Genomic DNA, 19,777 nt, shown 5'->3' with positions numbered 1-19,777 from the left:
GCTTCTTTGCCCGCTTTGAGGATAATACAGTGCCACCATCGCGGCCCGCTAACAAGGACCCCCCTCTCCTTCTCAGTGGCCGACGTGAGTAAAACATTTAAACGTGTTAACCCTCGCAAGGCTGCTGGCCCAGACGGCATCCCTAGCCGCGTCCAGACCAGCTGGCTGGTGTGTTTACGGACATATTCAATCGCTCCCTATCCCAGTCTGTTGTCCCCACATGCTTCAAGATGGCTACCATTGTTCCTGTACCAAACAAGGCAAAGATAACTGAACTAAATGACTATCGCCCCGTAGCACTCACTTCTGTCATCATGAAGAGCTTTGAGAGACTAGTCAAGGATCATATCACCTCTACCTTATCTGCCACCCTAGACCCACTTCAGTTTGCATACCGCCCCAGCAGGTCCACAGACGATGCAATCGCCATCAAACTGTACACTGCCCAGTCAGCGTCCCTAACCATTAGACCACCCCAGTCAGCGGCCCTAACCACTAGACCACCCCAGTCAGCGGCCCTAACCACTAGACCACCCCAGTCAGCGGCCCTAACCACTAGACCACCCCAGGCAGCGGCCCTAACCACTAGACCACCCCAGGCAGCGATTCAACTCAATTTTGACAGTTCATTCGTAACCTTAGAATACACTTGACACTTGTATGTCGTAGCCTATTGGAGATCAATATCTATCTTGTCTATCTATCTATCTTAAGCTATATAAAACGACGGTTGTTGATGTGAATGGCTGCATTTCAGATACATTTTTGTACATTTGAATGTAGCAGTAATAGGAATAGGGCCTAGCGCTGAGCGATAATATTATTTTGATAGCAAGCCCTGATCCCAATGACTTGACTGCCCCTGCATGGAGAGAAAGAGAACGGATTATTTTCCGGGATTCACAAGGCTCATTTGAATTTCCTGATGCCGCAGGAAGAATCTATGCGACAAAAGAGTGATCAAGTTAAGATCCGACATCTGTAATAAATACCTTTACCTTCCTGATGAACCTCAAAAAATAAAGTGAAGAATGAGGAAGAAGAGAAATGGGACACGAGACATCAGGGTAGGTGGAATACTATAACAACATGGACAATATTGTTATATTATCCCACCCACCTTAATGCTGAGCCTTTAGGTGTGGCCACACCGTATCCCTTAGAGTCGAGGTTGCCGCCAACTTTCATGGTGTCACAAGGTTTCCGCTGCTCAATGTACTCGTTCATTGTGGATTCAAGAAGAAAGGCGAATTTGCCTTTCGACTTTCGCACTCGGGCAACCCCTTCTGGTGTGGTCTTGGCGAACACTGACGGTTCAGCTGATTTCATGTAAGACCACATTTTTTCATAAACTCCTATTTTGGAGCGCTGCATTTGGGGAGAGAAGGAGAGAGAAGACAAAAACAGGTTAGTGGTGTATTTAAAAAATGTAAACCATAGCGTTCAGCGCCTAAATAACACACTTTAAACACACACATACACCTCCATATACAGTGTACATCTTTGCCATGAGTCATTAGAGTGCTGTGCTCCCACAGAGCTGAGTAAAGAACCKGTTGTAGTGGGCGTGTTGCCAACAGCAGATCTGAGGTCTGACAAGCTGGCAACACACTACAAACAAAACTGCAGGTCCATGTTTCTCCTCAGCATTCATCGACAGGATGACCACTTGACTGACCACCTGCTCCCTTTCAACATCCCCCCTTCTCCACATGAGGTCACAAGACAGGAAGTGAGTCGGTGTGCCGTTTGACTTTGGGGTTCTGGAGGTGTCACCTGGATGGATCAGTGGGGCTGCAGGCACCTGGAGCAGCAGGATGACATGCTGAGAGGAGTACAGAGCCCTGCCATGCCCTGGTCTGCCTCCTGCCCTGCCCTGACTGACTCACACCCAGGGAGCTGCTGCTAAAAATGGCCTCTGAGTGGCTGGCTAAACTAGGTTAATGTGACCTTCCGCCGAGTGACCGACTGAGTGGGGAAAACACTGACTGCCTGGGAGGAAACTTTGCGATGGAAGTTTTCACGATCAAAAAAGAATGTGTCCGGGCCTCCCGAGGGGCGCAGAGGTCTAAGGCACGGCATTGCAGCGCTAGAGGCGTTACCAGGTTCGATCCCAGGCTGAGTCACAGCCAGCCGCGACCGGGAGACCCATGAGCCACACAATTGGCCCAGCGTCGTCTGAGTTAGGGGAGGGCTGGGATGTCCTTGTCACATCGCGTTCTAGTGACTCCTTGAGGCGGGCCGGGCGCATACACTGCATACAACTGGTGACAACTTGGTCACCAGTTGTACGGCGTTTCCTCTGACACATTGGTGTGGCTGGCTTCCGGGTTAAGCGAGCAGCGAGGCTTGACAGGGTCGTGTTTCGGAGGACACGTGATTCTTGACCTTCGCCGCTCCTGAGTCCGTACGGGAGTTGCAGTGATGGGACAAGACTGTGACTACCAATTGGGGTAAAACGTTTTTTAAAAGTTACAAATTATAATGATGTGTATAAATAGCCTATACATGGATGTATACATGGATCTGACAAAACAGAGTCAACTTGGCAATTATTGCCCAGGGCTCCAAATAACATATAATATTGATAAATAGATAATACGATTTAATCTGAGGGTCCATTTCTGGCAAGTCTTTGCTTGGTCATATCTTTTTCACTTTTTAATGGATCATGGGCAATAAGCCCACCATTATTAGCTGAAAAGCTAAATCTCACATTCCATATCAAATGACAGTATGTATTGGATACAGTGGACCATTGTGAATTGTAGTGTGAAATGTATGACTGTAATAACCAGAAAAACCGATTGATCACATACAGCTGCACACGCACGCCCAACCATACACACGCACGCATGCACGCACACGCACACACACATTAGCATCTCTAATTCCTCTCTTATTCATATTGATTGTTCATTAAGCACCAGTTCTGATGTGCTCTCCAAAATCACTCGACAGACCCAGCAGGAGCTCTGAGGGGGAAGAAGTTTCCTAAGTTCCTGCTGGCTATTGACTCACTAATTAAGCTTTGGGGATATAATTAGCTGGACGTTCAGCTGTTTCTTCTATCAGGTGGCGGCACACCGGCGCAAACATAATGAACACTTTCTCATATTGCTCTGAATCCGGTAAATCCTCATAGAACGTGTCAACCTGTTTAACAGAGGTGGCTGTATACAGAAACCCCAATGTCACTTCATTTCATGCTGAGTTAACTGAATATGAATATATTATAATTGTGACACAAGTGCAGATGGAGTGCTGTGGTTCTGGGGAGGTGATTTGGGATGCTGATAGTCTACAGAACCCCTAACGGCCTCAGCCCCTCTTCACTGCTCCTCTGCTCTTTACATTGCAGGGATGAGCTTGACTCCTGATAAACCTGATGATTCCATCATTGGACTGTAATGTAAATTATAAATAGGGCTGTTGAACACAATGAACACCTTGGTGGCACTGTATCCTGTAGAGATGGCTGGTGTTCTCAGAACAACTGATATGTAAGGGGGTAGGTAGGATCAGATCAGGGCTATTCAATTAATGAGCCAAATATGAGTCAACATGTTCATTATTACACAAGAGAAAAACAACCAATGCTGCAGTCAAAACATGAGTCTCTGATATGCATATACACCATCTGCTGCTATGTTGGCATCGGCATCACTCTGCTCACATATTTCACCTAATATTCACAAATGTCAAGACTGCCATATCATTCTCATCAGTGACAGTTTCTTTTACACTCACAGCACACCAATGAATTGACTGAAATTGAGCTGACATGCGCTGACTTGTAATCTCGAACAATGGCGAGTCAGCTTCCATTACAACTTATTCCCAATATCACAACCCCAGAGAGCTGGATTTTAGCCCCTGCATCACACACTCATTTAAAGAGTACAGGGAGAGACCATATGGGAGGTGATAGCGGGGGTGGGGTTGCCCAGCGGTTTTATTCACCAACAGATGTTGAACCCTTATGGGTGTCTAGATGAAGACAAAATCAGTGGAAATCTGCAGTACATTCAGCTCCTATTGCTGCTACTTACACCTCCATGATTTTCTGGCCAAAGGAAGATCAAAATATTTTTGAAAAAGGGACCTTTTGTGCAGCTGGGCCCTTAGCCCAGGTCTCAGAGAGAGAAGCCATAATAGACTAGAGGGGAGGGGACCTGAGCTGTCTCCACTGAAGGTCAGAGGGGAGAGGGCATTAACACAATACAGGTGACATGAATGAATGTGGCCAGAGAATCCAGTAAAATGTCATAGAAGGTGCTTTAAATGTCAATACTGAAACCCTTGTGAGAGCACTTTTGTTATCACTTAAAACATATCAAGACAAATTATTTTTGATATTATATCAGATGGACTACAAGAGCCAATTATAAGACACCTGACCTGATCAGACTGATATTATGGATGTTATATATTATAGCATATCCGTTATTATAATATCTGCTCAATCCATTCTGAAAGATGGATGTATCTAACAGAACATCAATATCTGTCACGCCCTGACCTTAGAGAGCTTTTTATGTCTCTATTTTGGGTTTAGTCAGGGTGTGATTTGGGTGGGCCTTCTATGTTCTATTTTCTATGTTTGTGTATTTCTTTGTTTTGGCCGGGTATGGTTCTCAATCAGGGACAGCTGTCTATCGTTGTCTCTGATTGGGAACCATACTTAGGTAGCCCTTTTTCCCTCCTTTCTGTGTGGGAAGTTGTCTTTGTTTGTGGCACTATAGCCTTAAGCTTCACGGTCATTTTTGTATTGTTTATTGTTTTGTCGGCGTCATTCTAATAAAAAGGAATATGTACGCTCACCACGCTGCGCTTTGGTCCAGTTCTTTCGATGGCCGTGACAATATCAATGCATTTCTGAATAAAATAAAGCTGTCTCTCTCCCTGCATTGTATCATGAACATTTCAGCAGTAGCTGGATATGTAATGAATTCGGGGCCGTGATTGAATCATGCTTGACATCTGCACAATGTCAGTGGGAGGGACMGTTCATGTAAATAATGGTAAATGAGTGATAGTTCATGACAGGCTTAGCCATGCTGTGTAAACAGAGGGTAATGTCTGGGTAAAGATGTATGCAGCTCCTCTGCTTGTGTTATTTGGTGTCAGCAATCATACGTGGGCTAAAGTTCTCTTTTGTTCAAACGCAAATCTATATTAATCTATACTACAACATAAAAAAAGCACATTGTGAGTCATTTTTCGGCCTCAGAATCCATTTGCAAAATAAATAAATATTAATGAGCAGATGAGCTGGTTCCCACAGTGCAACACAAACAGCTCCAGCTGTCAGTCCATCTATCAACTCTCCATGTATGTGCTCTGAAGGCTTCACGGCTGTTTGCTCAGGTCCACCCCACTGGCAATCCAAAGTAGGGATGAGTTGGCAAATAAATAATTTGCATTCTGTCTGTATGCAGAGTGCCTGTCCACATGCAATTCTTGGATGCTCTTCTGGACAGGCATAAGACTGCCAAAAGTATTCAGATTTACTCTCTGGAAACAACATCTGTAACTCAAACAAAAACCTGCAATTTCATTGGATTCATAATTAATTTCCCAGCTTACATCAGGATCTATAACATGCACATGCCTGCTTTGGAAATGGGCTCAGTTCATTTCTCTCCATGTATCACATACAGGCTGCCGTACCTAAGATTATATTTTACATMTTTTTTAACATAGATTTTTTTAACCCAGTTGGCTTGGATATCCGAACCAGCGGTTCTGGCCCAACGCTCCTAAACGCTAGTCTAGCTGCTGCCCTATATGAATAAATGGAGATAAAAATGCAAGCACTAAAAATCTATTTGATGTCTGAATATTATTCTTCCGACACTTTGACAACAAAGGTGAGGGAGCAGTTGGGAGAGCATGTGATGTACTACGGTAACCCTGAGAGGAGTAAGGGAGAGGAGGGAAAGTGAAGCTGAGCCGTTTGAGGGATGACCTGCCAGTGTGTCATCAGAGCAGATTTCCGTTTGCCTAGTGGCTATATGACTCTAATTAAGCAGCACATCTTTCCTGAAGAACATATTTAGTCTTCTCTTCTCTTCCTCTCTCTCTCTCTCTCTCTCTTCTCTCTCGGCTCTCTCTCCTCTCTCCTCTCTTCTCTCTCCTTCTCTCTCCTCTCTTCTCTCTCGTCTCTCTCTCTCTCTCTCTTCTTCTCTTCTCTCTCTCTCTCTCTCTCTCTCTCTCCACTTCTATCTCCTAGTTTTATTAAAAGTCCCCTGGAATGTCTGCTCCAGTCGTGACATTTGCAGTTTTGAAGTCCCTAAACACTGTCAATTTCTTCCAGAAAGACCTGCGGACAAATCACTAGGCAGTCAACCAGCCTGCCAAACTAATCACAATTGCAATTCACATCGTTGGCTGCAAAAGTGGTTATATTTTTTATGCTTTGTTCCTTCTTTCTCTGGAGAATCATTCACATACAGTAGTATAGACTCTGAGAGCCACCTGTTTTGCTTATTGTAGCATGACTCTTTTAAATACTTATTATCTAGTTACTTCCTATGCCTATGCCTATGCTATATCCTATTCTATGCCATCTTATATAGTGTTTTCATACCCTACATTACTCATCTCATATGTATATACTGTAAGTCTATACCATCTACTGCTCTTGCCTATGCCGTTCGGGCATCAGTCATTCATATATTTTTATGTAGATTTCGTAATTCATTCTTTAACTTGTGTGTATAAGGTAGTTGTTGTGAAATGTTAGGTTAATATTACTTGTTAGATATTAATGCATGGTCGGAACTAGAAGCACAAGCATTTGCTACACTCGCATTAACATCTGCTTAACCATGTGTATGTGACAAATACATTTGATTTGATTTGATTTGCTCTTCTGCAGGTATCAAACAGAATTAAATATTTATACCATTCCTGTGCTCTTCCTTTGATGTTTGTCTTTTTTTTTTAACTATGTTTTTTTTCTAACCTAAAGAGACTTAAGTGTTTTCATCCCTAAAGAACTCCTTGTGGAGCCTGAGTCTAGGGTCCCGTAGGCAATCTCTGTCTGCTTGGCCAGGTCCTCAGCACTCTCTATGGGAGACACCATCCTCTCCACTGTGAGGAAGGCAGCCAGGTTGGCCGTGTAGGAGGAGATGATGATGAGGGTAAAGAACCACCACACACCCCCCACGATTCTGCCCGACAGAGACCTGAGAGAGAGGGAAGGAGGAGGACAGAAGGACGTGAGAGCAGGGTGCTCAATCCTACACACTGACAAAGGGATGGAGGCTGCCATGCCTTTGGAGTCCACTGAATCCTGTTTAGAGTCTGTGTATCTGCAGTCTGGGTATCACACACCACGTATTGACATAAATGCATCGCCTCAGAGCATTGCCACGGAATGATCTTGGATTTATGTCAAATCTCACCCACATACCTCAACGATAATGCTCTTCACACAGAGAAAAACATGGTGTTGCTGTAAGAGATGCTGTACCCGCCTGGTTGCTCTATGATGCTTGCCTTGGAGGGCTGTGTTGTGGCTGAATGACACCACACACGAACACAGCAAGCAGAGGTTATTGTGCATCTGCTTCAATGAGGCAGACGATCCCCATTGGCAAGGTAACTACTAACCTTAAGCTTACTGTAGTCTATCACGTAAACTGATACTCCAAGCGGGAGAGTGACATTTACTAAATCGTCTTCATTAAATCCGTGTCATTGACTCTTTGGCATTTTATGGGCTCTTCAAATAGTACCAGACAGAAATGAACTCGCCATAGAATGTTTTGTGTTTTTTTCTGGTATTATGTTACAAGGATTAAATTGCTTGCATTTTATTTAGAGGGGACTTTCTCCTACTCACATTGGAGGCCACCACTCAGCTTTCAGTACACAACACACTTTAATTCTTGAGTAATGCTTCAAAACAAAAATTATTTTATCATGGAGACAGCAAGGTAAAAATAACAGGAAGGAATCCGAACAATCCATGCTTAAGTGTTGATGTCAGAGGACTGTTACCCACCCTATAACCCTATAGCACTGTAGCACTGTAGCCATCACTATTCAGGTGAGACTGATGCTCAGCTCTGATCAACATGGCCTGGACCACTCTCTCACTGATCTTCATTCAGATGGACTAGAATGGCCTGACATCCCAGACAAGATGAAGAGGGACAGCTTGAACAATGACAGTCCCCCGAGAAGGAACAAGGGACACACCACAACAGTGATGATGAGTGAATAGATGGACTGATTGAATGAAAAGAGGGGGGAGAGGACGTGACTTTTTGTCTATATAAAAAATAATGAAATGAGTCATGAGGTGGGGCAGAATCGAATGCTGTTAAGGTGCTTCATCAGAGTGCAAATGCATCAAAATGTCTTCCACTTTAAATACATTATATGCACCAGGCTGATGACCGTAAAATGGGACATGCAGCAAAAACACGATAGCCCTCCAAGAGTCATGGGGAATAGGGGAAACTACTCTCGRATGTAATGACCCTGTGCATTTTACAGTCCCCGGTATGGTGGATATAAGTTATTTTATGGATGCGATGCATCACTGCTAGCATGCAGCCTGGAGAGAACAAGTGAAGAATGGTGGTGGTGTGTTTAAAGAGTATGAGGGAGAGATCGCGTGTAGGTGGATGGGGTGGGCTGGAGCGCAAAAAAGCCAAGACCAAACCCCAAAATAACATATATGCACCATGGCATTATGGGAGTTGTAGTGATTATGACCATAAAATGCAGAGGGATGGTACAGTATGTAGATGATAGGATGGCTGAGTTTGAGGTGACGGAACATGGAGTACATTAACCAACCTTGGCGAGATATCGCATCCTTGCTGCATGAAGGCGCCCAGGGAGAACCACAGGCTATTAAAAATCCCAAAGTCGTTTGGTGGGTCTGGAGGGCTCTGGGGGTCTTTGGCCTCGTCGTTYTCRTCCAGATGCCACTCATAKGGGCTGAAGCGGCTGACCAGGAAGAGCACCACGCTCACGCCGATATAGGCAAACACTATACACATCCAGATCTCATAGGCCAGCGGGTCCAGGAAGGAGAACACGCCCGGCTTTGACTTTTGAGGCTTCTTTATCATAATGGAGATCCCCAGGCTCATAAAAGGCTTAGAGAAGTCTATCACCTCCTCTCGTACCAATGTTATAGTTAGAGGAGCCACTGCTATATCGGCTCTCTGGAAACATGGGAACAGGAGGAGGAGGAGTTAGTGGTTCAAAACAGAGCACAGGCACATCACATCAAACTGCCTGTGTTATCAAAGCCTGACTTTGACATTTTTTAAATAGAATGCCAATAAAAATTCCTTGATCAAAATCTAGTCATCAGGTATTTAAAAAAAWATATCRTTATGGCTATAACGTATTYATAATGTATTGATGAAACCAATGAGTAGAGATGAATGGTAAAATGAAATGGTGGATTAGAATGCATGCAATATCAGATATGTTTAAGAAGAAAGTGAGACCCGCCAGTTTAAAATGGGCCAATCTCAGTTAACGTTAGTATTGGCTAATGTCTCTGCCTTAATCCAAAAGAGCCCATTACTCAGTCAGATCCATCAACGAAGTAGAAGGTATGGAAACAGGAGATTGAAGAGCTTATGCAAACAGCCCATGATATTTCAATCAGCCTGGAAAAATCAACTCCTTTATCAGATTGTCTTCCAAAGCCTCCTATCCTTATTAGTGAATATCTCAGCTAGGTAATAAATGTTCCCAGTGATAGCGTCTCAGTTCCCAGAGTCACAGCCGGACCGGCCTTGTCTTATAAATATATAAATGCCATACAAGGGCTGGGATTATCTTATTGAGGGTTAGGCAGAATCCCTGTGAAAAACACAGCTCCCAGCCACTCCTTGTCTCAATACAGTGGGGCAAAAAAAGTATTTAGTCAGCCATCAATTGTGCAAGTTCTCCCACTTAAAAAGATGAGAGAGGCCTGTAATTTTCATCATAGGTACACTTCAACTATGACAGACAAAATGAGAAAAAAAAATCCTGAAAATCACATTGTAGGATTTTTAATGAATTTATTTGCAAATTATGGTGGAAAATAAGTATTTGGTCACATACAAACAAGCAAGATTTCTGGCTCTCACAGACCTGTAACTTCTTCTTTAAGAGGCTCCTCTGTCCTCCACTCGTTACCTGTATTAATGGCACCTGTTTGAACTTGTTATCAAGTATAAAAGACACCTGTCAAACCTCAAACAGTCACACTCCAAACTCCACTATGGCCAAGACCAAAGAGCTGTCAAAGACACCAGAAACAAAATTGTAGACCTGCACCAGGCTGGGAAGACTGAATCTGCAATAGGTAAGCTGCTTGGTTTGAAGAAATCACCTGTGGGAGCAATTATTAGGAAATGGAAGAACATACAAGACCACTGATAATCTCCCTCATCTGGGGCTCCACGCAAGATCTCACCCGTGGGGTCAAATGATACACAAGAAACGGTGAGCAAAAATCCCAGAACCACACGGGGGGGACCTAGTGAATGACCTGCAAGAGAGCTGGGACCACAAGTAACAAAGCACTACATCGTAGCACAAAATACGCGCGAGGGACTCAAATCCTGCGTGCAGACCGTGTCCCCCTGCTTAAGCCCAGTATGTCAGGCCCGTTCTGAAGCGTTGCTAGAGAGCATTTGGATGATCGCAGAAGAAGATTGGGAGAATGTCCATATGGTAGATGAAACCAAAATAAGAACTTTTTGGTAAAAACTCAACTCGTCGTGTTTTGGCAGGACAAAGAATGCTGAGTTGCAATCAAGCACCAACATAACTACTGTGAAGCATGGGGGGGAAACAGTCATGCTTTGGGGCTGTTTTTCTGCAAAGGGACCAGGACGACTGATCCGTGTAAAGGAACGAATGAATGGGGCCATGTATTCGTGAGATTTTTGGTGAAAACCTCCCTCCATCAGCAAGGGCATTGAAGATGAAACGTGGCTGGGTCTTTCAGCATGACAATGATCCAAACACAATTTACCGCCCGGCACGAAGGAGTTGGCTTGTAGACGCTTTCAAGTTCCTGGAGTGGCCTAGCAGTCTCCAGATCTCAACCCATAAGAAAATCTTTGGAGGGAGTTGAAAGTCCGTGTTGCCCAGCAACAGCCCCAAAACATACTGCTCTAGAGGAGATCTGCATGGAGGGAATGGGCCCAAAATACCAGCTAACAGTGTGTGAAAACTTGTGAAGACTTACAGAAAACGTTTGACCTCTGTCATTGCCAACAAGGGTAATATAACAAGTATTTGAGATAAACTTTTGTTATTGACCAAATACTTATTTTCCACCATAATTTGCAAATAAATTCATTAAAAATTCTACAATGTGATTTCAGGATTTTTTTTTCTCATTTTGTCTGTCAATAGTTGAGTGTACCTATGATGAAAATTACAGGCCCTCTCATCTTTTTAAGTGGGAGAACTTCACAATTGAGTGGCTGACTAAATACTTTTTGCCCCACTGGTATATCACTGGCTTATTTGCCATGTGAATGGCTAATTCATGGTCCTGGAGGCTGTATTGGTTGATGCAGAGAGGTGTCTCAGGGCTATTTATGGTCCTGGAGAATGTATTGTTGAATTCCAGAGAGGTGTGTCAGGGGCTTAATTATTGGTTCTGGAGGATGTTATTGTTGATGCAGCGAGGTGTCTCAGGGGGTAAATACTTGGTCTAGATGATGTATTGTTGATGCAGAGAGGTGTTCTCAGGGGTAATTATTGGTCCTGGAGGATGTTTGTTTGATGCAGAGAGGGTGTCTCAGGGGTCAAATAATGGTCTAGATGAATGTAATTGTTTGCGCAGAGAGCTGTTCCGGGAATAATTAATGCGTCTAGATTATGTATTGTTGATGCAGAGAGGTGTCTCAGGGATAATTACTTCTCTTAGATGATGTCTTGTTTGCTGCAGAGCAGGTGTCTCAGGGTAAATATGGGTCTAGATGATGTATGGTTGATGCAGAGAGGTGTCTCAGGGATGATTAAAGTGGTCTAGACATGAATGTATTGTTGCATGCCGAGAGGTGTCTCCGGGATAATTAATTGGTCTAGATTGATGTTATTGTTGATGCAAAGGGTGTCTCAGGGATAATTTAATTGTCTAGAATGATGTATTGTTGATGCAGGAGAGGTGTCCTCAGGGGATAATTACTTGTCCTAGATGGATGTATTGTTGGATGGCAGAGAGGTGTCTCAGGGCTTGTACAAAGCCTGTCACTTATAACAGGGGATCATCTCGCTCTCGTGAAAGAGGCAGGGCTGTCATTTGGCAGAATGGTTGGTAATGTTTCATTATGACAGGAAAATGCTTTTTCATGCTAAATGAAGGATGCTTAAACTTGACAAGCAGATGTTTTTTTAATTTTCACTTCACAGTCCCTGGCTTGTCATCTGTCCCTTCATGTATCTGTCCCCCCTTCATGCATCTGTCCGCTTCATGTCATCTGTCCCTTACATGTCATCTGTCCCTTAATTGATCTGTCCTATGTCCTCTGATCTAATGATCATTGTCCCTTCACATGTCATCTGTCCTTAATGGCTTATGCGTTGTCCTTAATGCATCTGTCCCTTATGCATCTGTCCTTAATGGTATCTGTCGCCTTTCAATGGCATCTGTCTTCAATGCATCTGTCCTAATGGTATCTGTCCCTTAATGCCATCTGTCCCTTAATGTCACTCTGTATCCTTCATGCCATCTGTCCTTAATGTTCATCTGTCCTTAATGTCATCCTGTCCGCTTAATAGGTCATCTGTCCCTTAATCGGTCATCTGTCCCTTCATGTCTCTGTCCTTCATGTCATCTGTTCCTTACTGGCATCTGTCCCTTCATGTCATCTGTCCTTAATGGATCTGTGCCTTATGGCATCTGTCCCTTAATGGTAATTGGTCCTTATGTCATCTGTCCTTAATGCATCTGTCCTTCATGTCATCTGTCCTTAATGGCATCTGTCTTAATGGCATCTGTCCCCCTTATAATGGTATCTGTCCCTTCATGTCGTATATGTCCCTTCATGTCATCTGTGTCCTTCATGTCATCTCTGTCCCTTAATGTCTTTGTCCCTTATGTCATCTGTCGCCTAATGTAATCCTGTCCTTCATGTTCATCTTTCCTTAATGGGTATCTTCGTCCCTTAATGGCAGTGTCCCTTCTGTCATCTGTCCTTAATGGTATCTGTCCTTATGGCTTCTGGTCTCTCGTCATCTGTCATCGCTCTTCATGTCATCTGTCCCTTAATTGGATCTGTCCCTTCTTCATGTCATCTTGTCCCTTCATGTCATCTGTCCTTAATGTCATCTGTCCCTTAATGGCATCTGTCCCTTCATGTCATCTGTCCTTATGCGGCATCTGTCCCTTAATGGCATCTGTCCCTTAATGGTATCCTGGTCCCTTCATGTATCGTCCTTAAAATGGTATCTGTCTTCATGGCATCTGTCCTTCATGTATTCTGTCCCTTTTCATCGTCCTATGTCTAGTCTGTCCCTTCATGTCATCGGTCCTTAATTGTTCATCTGTCCCTTAATGTCATCTGTCTGTCTTAATGTATCATCTGTCCCTTAAGTAATTGTCCTATCCTGGCATCTTGTCCTATGTCATCTGTCCTTTCATGTCATATGTCCATTCATGTCATATGTTTCCTCTTCAGTATCGGTCCTTAATGGTCATACTGTCCCTTAATTCCATCGTCCCTTAATGTCATCTGTCCTTAATGCCATCTGTCCATCATGTCTCTGTCTCTTAATGTCATCTGTCCCTTATGTTATCTGTCCCTTAATTTATCTGTCCTTAATGCATCTGTCCCTTAATGTTATCTCTGTCCCTTATGAATCTGTTCTAAATGGCATCTGTCCCTTAATGAAACATTAACCAGTTGGGGTTTTATGAAAGAAGAAAATGAGCTCATACTTACATGTAGTGAGTGGTTCATAACATACAAGTAATCATCTTTCAATTAAGATCTGATTTATGGAGATACATATGGAGAAAATACACACACCCAGTCAGTAGAGGATTGCGGGCAGATCTGGTTGCGTGGGGCACATATGGATTCAGTGCTGCCACCGTAACAGTAATGGGCCAGATCTGGTCCGAATGGTGGGAATGCGACCAGGGCGAGGGCAGGCACACTTTGCTTATGAGCCAGCTCTGGCTTGTGATATGTGACCCTAACAAGTACCTCGTAATTGCTGGTCACTTTTGAATAAATGTGGGCCACATTCACCCTGCTGGGCAAGGTCTGTCCTTAGCATGCAGAAGATCTGGTTTAGGTGTGTAACCAGATCTGGCCCAATACCTCAAGCCAGAGCTGGCCCAACCCCGTCCCTGTGTTGGTGACAGTGCTTCAGTACGTCGAGACTGTCACTTACCCCATATACCAGTCACCCCACCATCCCGTTCCACGTCTTGGTCTCTGGATCCCTTGCACCATACTTCCCGTCCGCAACTACTGACAGTTTGTATCTTATCCCACATGTTTTGCAATTTCAGCAGCTAAATCGACACAGTAGCCTTCATCTTGTCATTCCCTCCAGTGACAAGTATTTTCGCTTGTACATCACATAAGGAGACTCCTGTTAATTAACATAATGTTGAGTTTATAGCATGCACACATTCCATTCACAGAGGCAGTCCTCTTTAACCTACATGCATACATGCTGGATGAACACACACACACACACACACCCACACACACAACACACACACACACACACCACACACACACACCACACACACACACACACACACACACATCAGACACTAGCACATAGACATAGACATAGACATAGACATAGACATAGACAGACACAGCGCACACAGACAGGAAATACAAACAGAACAGCATGGACAAGAAGCGCCATATGGAGATGGTCACACTGCATGTTGGGGTGTTGACTCGATCCACAGCCAAATGCAGCCAGATAGAGGCGGGGCCCGGCAGGGCCAGTGGGGACAGTAAGGCTTGTGACTGACAGGCTTTAAGGGGGAAGGAGTGGGGCTGGTTCTCTCAGCAGGATTGCTCATGCTAAACCCAGTTATACTCTAAGGAGGTAGGGGCCGGGTGGAGGGTGCATACGCTTTGCATCGGCTTACTAGGACAGGGGCAGGTTGAACGGGGATTGGGAGACTTTCCAGTTCATCAAGTAAATGGCAGTGATTGGCGAGGGATTAAAGTACTGGTAGTTCTTATTGCAACATCATCAACCACATGTCATCGATGAATGTGCTGGGAGGCTGCATCCTCCAACTAATCAAACCAACTCCTGAGCTTATTTTCCATACAGAATACACTGGGAGGAGTTAAAACACGTGCTTGGCTCGTCAAACACTGAGGTGTGGTTGGTTTTCTTTTAGGCTTGGCTCCAAAATCAAATGTGCCGGGAACGTAAGGGACGCCAGTGGGTAAAACAATGGTCAATTTCTTTCTTTCTGTGCTGAAGGTTTCTTTTCAAATCTCTGTGTTATTAGGACTGGGCTTCCAAAAGTCAAATACAGCTAATTCTGATGCAAAATGAGATGACCACTGTCAATTTACAATGTCAACAGACTAACGCATGATCACTATATGAGTGGTGTAACGATATTGCTCTCAAAACATTACAATGGTCCTACCATTTCCCTGTGTCTATCAGAAGTAACCTTACTAATTATGAGTATGATCATGACATGCTTACATCTAGATGATAGTGCCTGACTTTCGTATTCTGAATTTGCCTAAGATGAGGACATAATAGGCAGAGTCAGAAAGAAGGCCATCGTTTTAAATGTAAGATAAGGCTTACCTTATTTTACATTTAAAAAGGACCAATGTCTTCTTACTAACCGTATATACATCCATCATTAGTTTTATTAATCTCTCTGCTTGAAAAAAAATACCTTATCTATAATATCTCTAACTATCCCTGACCTTTGACCCCTAATATCTCTGGATTTTGGAGGAAGCCACAGAAGTTATACTTCAGTACAGAACTCGTAATGGTTGATCCAAAATAGATTTTAACAAGGGGATAAACAAACCAAAGCTTTTTATGTCCTCCTCAAATGGCAGTTATTTTGCATCTCCAGGGAGAAACAATTTATCATTACAGGTAGTTTTGTTGTATCTATCCCCGTCATCATTGACCATTTACTTAATGAGTAAGAAACAGGTTTTTACTTACGTACGTATGCACTGAATGTGTATTAGATGAAGTATATAGGCTCTAACTAGTTTCATTACCAAAGCCGTTATTGTGATGTCACTGCTACAACAGGCCACCGTAATATGGAAAATCAAAATGCTTTATCACCCACACGGATACAGTTGAAACACTCTTTGTGAATCGACTGTTTCAACATGTAGTGAGTGGATGGAAAGCAACTCAAAAGAAAATAGTTCTACCCTCCCAGGACAGAATGTAACAATGGACACCTTGACCTTGAGTGGCAGAATTKTTTAGAGGTGGAACATTTAAAATCTGCTTGGAAAGTGTACCATAATAGTAGTGACCACAATCGTTCGGTTTTCCACAGAAGAGGACTCGTTGGTGACCTGCGCATCCACAATAAATACATATTTTTCGTATTCATTCCAGTACCCGGTCTGAAAGTGACAGAAACATCATAGTTATTACAAGAAACATTTAAAAGACATTTGTAAGTAAAGCAGTTGGCAGGTGAGCAAGGTGAGCATGTCTGATGAGAGTCTTGGCCTGACGGGGGTATCTGATGATGTGTGAGATAAAAAGCCCTGTGCTGGTGCTGTGCTTGGAGATGAAGCTCTAACCTCTGCTACAGATACAGTGGGGGAAAAGAGCATTCAACTCTCAGCTAATCTCCGTCTCARCACCTTTACTGCAGCTGCACTGTCACTGGTCCATTACACAACCATACATTAGTACCCATCAAATCCAAGCATCAAGTCATTTTTCACCTAACTTTAAACCTAAATCCAATGAGATGGTGAAATGTTTTGTTGATTTCACGTTGAATTCACATTAGTTGACAACTTAACGTTGAACTGACGTCTGTGCCCAGTGGGATGCTCGTCGCACGCTGCTTGGCAATATTAGTAACGGAACAAAATATGGAATAAGTAATTTCCATATTAGTAAGTAATAGTAAGTAGTAAGTAATAGTATAGTAAGTAATTTCAGTTGCAATTTACAAAGTGAGGGCTTCTGCTCATGTCTAAACATTAAGCGTAAGTAGAGCTGCTACTAAAAATGTACATCTGACATCTGTGAATCTATTCAATAACTGCTGAGATTTACAAAATGTCTATTCCATTTCTTCCAGCTATCTGTTCTCCTGTTCTTTTTACTTTGTTTCTTTTCCGTTYTGTTGTATTCTGTTCTTTTCTCTGTTCTGTTCSTCTCCTACTGTTCTATTCCACAGTGCTCACTCATCTTTCACTGCAGATTGCCTCACAGGGTGTGTTGCAGTGGGCCAGATGAGCTGAGCTATGTGGACAGTGTGGGGGCACCTGCTTTTAGTGCCAGATTTTGTGGTCAGAGTTCAGAGCCAAAGAGCTACCATGGCGACAACGTCAGAATTGTAGGCCAGTATGTGTGGGGGGTAGTGGCTAATATAATATCACTACTCCTGACAGCCTTGGCGTATCCCCTCTCTGGCCCCCTCTGCCCCAGGTATGACGGAGCATAAAGGGAGCATGCAGGGCGAGGTCAGCCCCCAGTGTCTGGAGCTAAATCAATAGTGTAGGATCCACTACAGGTGAAAGCTGTTAGGTAATCCAGTAAAACAGTCAGCTCTGCCCTGGTCCCTGTTCAGAGCTGTGTGAAGATCCCTATCTACATGGAGGGAATCCGGTTACATGCACACTTATGTTATGGAGTCATGCTAATGTTTAACTACTTAAATATTGAATGTGTAATTACTTGAATATTCATATTTTCAGTCCATATAACTGAGCTAGCTTAACGTGTACTCTCAGTTATAAAGAAAGAAAGAAAGAAAGTAGAAAGAAAGAAAGAAAGGGTACTGGTATTACTAAAACTGCATACTGTGTACTAATCCTATTACATACTATTCAGAACATACTGTTTAGTAAAATTGAAACAACAAATATCAACATTCTAGGTTTATCCATACTGAGAATGCATCATCTAATGTGCAGTTGTATTCATTCCCACCATTCATTCATTTTGGTACAGCACATCACCATATCTGATTATCAGCTGTTGTTAAACACACGTGGGTAAAACCCAACTCTTCTCTTCCTTAAGTGTGCAGCAAATTCTACTAGATGAAAAGCCGAAATGAGTGTGACATCCTGGCATTTAAAGCACACTCAATTTTCACATACTTTAAAACTTACACCAACACCTACCCCAAATTCCTACTATTTAGAAAGCAAGTATGGGTATTGGAGAACATTTTATTATTCATTGTAATCCGCATGTTGAGCCACTGTGCTGTTTTCTACTTACCTTCTTGGGCCCCCCTACTTTCATCTCATACACATCGACGCTGTAGTTGGCTCTCCGACCAAACGAGTCAAACTGGATATTCCCTGTCATACCTTGTACCTGGACCTGCCACGCACACCATGACACAAGGAACCTCAATAACCTCCACACAACAACCACTTTGTGAAGGTTTGCTAGAAGAATTCAACTAAATAAGTAAAGATAGTCAAGATATAGTCAAAATATCCTACTATATTTTAAAGACATGGTAACAGGGGTACACCTGGGTATCTGTGAAGATCCCTCCTACCATTTTGAGTGCTCTCTCTATGTCAATGCCTTGGCTCCAAGGTACGGCTGGGTTGGCCAGGCAGTCCCCAGCGCTCCCCCTCCGGGACACGTCCACCCTCTGCCTCCGCAGGTACCGGAAGGCCTCTGCCAGTACCAACACCGCGTCATGGGTCAGCGCTGACGTGTACTGAAACACAACCACCACAGCAGATCATGACATTATAAGAGCAGTCCAAAGGCTACTTGCTGGTTTGTGTAATGAGCCCACTTACAAATAAAGCACAATGTGAAAAGGGAATAAATGGTAAAAATGAGTCTATCAATGATGAAGTAGGTACAGCAGTAGCTGAACAGCCCACTGCTACTCTGCCTCAAGGTTTGTTTCATTCAGCAGTAATTGGCGATTGGCAGTTAGTTCATACTGCTAGTTCATACTGTTGTACTTTCAAACAGAAAACCATTTTTTTCTCTTTGATTTTACTATTGCCTCACTGACAGTTTATCTGGTTAAATTTKACAAAAGCTTTTAAGTAGAATAGTACAGCCTTCTTTTTGACAAGTGAGTGAAAATGTTATGTCTTTGATACTGCTAAAAACACAGATATATGAACAGCTAGGCAGAGAGAAAGGGACAGAAGTAGATATGGGCAGAGAGAAGGATGTGTCATGCTGTAAATATAACTTACACACAACATTGACAGCTGTGTGGTACTGTACCTTCAGTGGAGTGCCCTTAGCCTCAGGAAACTCCCTCTCGTCTAGGCGTTCCCAGCGCTGGAGGAATTGTATGACTATTGGGTTCTCTGGGTTGATGATCTGGAAGCCTGTTATATTGGCTCCTCCAGCAAACACCTTGTCCAGGGTCATGTTAGCGAAGCCCTGCAGTGAAACCAGAAGTCCCCAACAACATGCAGGCATCAAACAATCTGTCCTTAACAACATGCAGGCATCAAACAATCTGTCCTCAACAACATGCAGGCATCAAACAATCTGTCCCCAACAACATGCAGGCATCAAACAATCTGTCCCCAACAACATGCAGGCATCAAACAATCTGTCC

The 19,777-nt window shown here is 43.4% G+C and overlaps 1 pseudogene; it reads right to left on the bottom strand.

The window, feature by feature from the left end:
• The window catches only part of LOC111950536 (glutamate receptor 3-like), a 98,871-nt pseudogene that overhangs the window by 11,321 nt on the left and 67,773 nt on the right, over positions 1-19,777 (bottom strand).

The sequence above is a fragment of the Salvelinus sp. IW2-2015 genome, linkage group LG23 (genome assembly GCF_002910315.2).
Source record: "Salvelinus sp. IW2-2015 linkage group LG23, ASM291031v2, whole genome shotgun sequence".
NCBI lineage: Eukaryota > Metazoa > Chordata > Actinopteri > Salmoniformes > Salmonidae > Salvelinus > Salvelinus sp. IW2-2015.
The sequence above is the reverse complement of the archived record's forward strand: the minus strand, read 5'-3'. Positions and strand labels throughout refer to the sequence as shown.